The sequence below is a fragment of the Nanorana parkeri genome, unplaced genomic scaffold (genome assembly GCF_000935625.1).
Source record: "Nanorana parkeri isolate BGI_ZX_2015 unplaced genomic scaffold, ASM93562v1 scaffold4093, whole genome shotgun sequence".
NCBI classification, from domain to species: domain Eukaryota; kingdom Metazoa; phylum Chordata; class Amphibia; order Anura; family Dicroglossidae; genus Nanorana; species Nanorana parkeri.
Genome location: NW_017310360.1, coordinates 2,972 through 5,722, shown reverse-complemented (window position 1 = coordinate 5,722; position 2,751 = coordinate 2,972). Strand labels below are relative to the sequence as shown.

Here is a 2,751-nt window from a genome sequence, read left to right as displayed (position 1 = left end):
ACAGTGCTCAGCACACCTCATATATGTAACATAGTCAGTACATAGGAGGTATAATAATCAGGCAAAAGCCATTTAACATCTGATCATCACATGTGGGGATGACCTTGGGTTCCACAATCGGTCTGAACCCAAAAGGAAGCTGTCAGTGCTGGCCCAATCAGATGCGGTCAATGACCTTGACCAAATATGTCACATGACCATATAGGGTCAATGATGTCACCATCATCCTGTCCCATTGTTTACATGCAGCTGTGGGGTGGAGCAGGGAATTCCCTGGCAGCAGCTGATTGGACCGGCACCGGCACCGCTTCCTTCTGGGTTTGGACAAACTCAAACGCCACTCAAATGGCAGCTACAAACGTTCTACTGCAACCTAGACGCACGCATATGTCCTGGTATTGAAGGGGTGTATACAGTATGTACTGAAAGGTTAAAGTACCCTGGAGCTTGTTATTAATATACAAAACACCCCCCTCCCCTCAGCAACCTGCTGCACCTGCCAATAATGGGACTTCAATGCCCCCCTGTCAGTGTTATGACCATGAAGAGGGTTTTGAGAACCAGACATGACATCACACAGAGTTATACAGGAAGTATTACATCCCACCACCTTTAATAACACCAGTCATCTGGTTCTGGTTCTGGTCTCCCCCACCCCCAACCAGGAACTCTCACCTCAGCTGCAACGTCCTGCAAGGTCTACACAGCCAGGGACACAGCCTGGACTACAATTCCCAGCATGCTCCGTTCTGAAGGCACTTCTGATTGCGTCACTTCCTCCGAGCACAGCCCACGTGCAACCGCCCCCGGCCAGCGAGGTCGCCTATTGGATCGCGTTGCCGGGTTGTTGTGTCACGTGACGGGACGCCCAGCGATACAATGTGACAAGCTGTCAGCGGTGATCACGTGGCGCACCTTTGGTTTATATTACAATCCGCGGTTGGGGTGATTCCGCACACAGAAGGGTTACAATGTACTAATAGGGGCACCGGAAAGTCCGTTTGCAGTTCTTCCCAATTAGGAATCATTTAATTTAACACATTATTACATTGAGTGATTCCTAATTGGGAACAATTGCAAGGTGACTTCCAGGTGCGCTGCCCAGAGCTGAGGTTGCTGGTTGAAGTTCACATCATCAATATAAATATTAATTATTGGACACAATTATGTTATTTGGAATTTTAAAAAAATTAACCCTTGCTGTGGGGCAACCTCTGTAAAATAGTCTCAACTGTGATATTTACATATGAATAAGCCGCGACTCATTCTCAACAAAAAATGCACAATAAAATAATATACTCCCCTTAAGGTTGGGGCTTGCCAGGCTGCGGAACAAAGGGGTCTCCCTGATGCCGCGCAGGCCGCCTGGGTCGCTATGGCATCTCAGGCTGCTGGCTGTCACTGGCGGCTGTGAGGAGAAACGCGCCACTGTTCAGGTCACTGACAACCCGTCAGTGATCTATGCAGCTGCGCATTCCTCCTCACAGCCGCTGCAGAGTCAGTGACAGCCAGCAGTGGCGGAGGAGTAGGCCGGAACCCAGCGGAGGAGGAGGAGCCTTTGCTGCACGTGGAATCGCAGTTTCGATTGGAATTTCTGGGACTTTGCAACCCTTATTTTGATGTGTGCACCATGAACTTGGAGAAAGTTCTCTTTTTTTTCACTTGGAAAAACGTTTTACTTTTAATTTCACCTTTGGACTGTCGTCTGATTATTTAATTTAATGTATTTATTTACATGATCGGTCCTATATACTGATTGATGTGGCACTTATATGTATATTTATTGATATCATATTTTGACACAAAATCTCTCTATCTGTCACTTTATTACGAGAGTTTCACTAATTTATTTATTTTGCAACAATTTGTATTGTTTGTTTATGCCATTCCCAATATAAGTTTTTTAGCGCTGTACAGTTGGATATTAACCACTCCAACAAAGCCTGCTGTCTGAACTACAAGTCAACGTCTGAACAATGCAACATTATCATTGCTTGCTGGAAGCAATGCATGATGGGATACGCGCAGCTCTGTACGCATTCTAAAAGAGATTGTGAACATAGCATATCCCTTCTGCAATAAAGAACTCTTCATTTTGTTTTTCAAATAAATTCCACTAAAAGAACTCCAGGAAGATAAAAAAAAAACATTCCCTTGCATTGGGGCTATTCCCCACACTGCAAGGGTTAAAGGAGAACTATGGGGTCAGGGCTTTTCCCCATAGTTCTCCTAAGGGTCACGGGAGGACACAAACTAGCGTCCTCCCGTCACCCTAAGCTCAGTATACCGCGAGCTATAGCTGGCGATATACTGAGAAGCCGCAGCCGGGACGGATCCCAACAATTATGTCTGGATCCACGCAGCTGCGTGAGTGACAGCTGGCTCTGCCTATCTAGAGGCAGAGCCAGCTGTACCCGCCCCCTTCCCGTCCGTTCCGCCCGTCAGCGCTGGAGGATCGGACAGGGGAGGGGGGGAATCCCTGCAGGGAGCCTTGAGCTCTCTGCAGGGATAGATCGAGAAGGGAGCGAGCGCTGGTATGTGTTCGCTCACTTCCCGATCTACTGAGCCGACCTGTGACAGTTTCATTGTCTCAAGTCGGCTCAGATTATGAGGCTGAGTGAAAATCACTCACCTCATAGTTCTCCTTTAAGTGCTTGTTTTGTCTAGGGGGGGCTCAAATACCCCTGATCCTCCGTCCGGTCTGGCTGCTAGACCGGTCCCCACAGCCTTTTCTTCCCCGGGCTCCGGCAG

The 2,751-nt window shown here is 47.9% G+C and overlaps 1 protein-coding gene across 2 annotated transcripts in view; it reads right to left on the bottom strand.

The window, feature by feature from the left end:
- MUT (methylmalonyl-CoA mutase) overlaps positions 1-747 on the bottom strand; it is a 16,409-nt gene extending 15,662 nt beyond the window's left edge. Inside the window, exon 1 of one of the 2 annotated variants that reach the window (XM_018575544.1) lies at positions 688-747. The gene's annotated coding sequence lies outside the window, so the exon portion shown is untranslated. Of the gene's footprint in view, positions 1-675 lie in introns of both variants that reach the window. The other variant, XM_018575543.1, reaches the window with a different exon arrangement.
- Positions 748-2,751: the final 2,004 nt, after the last annotated feature.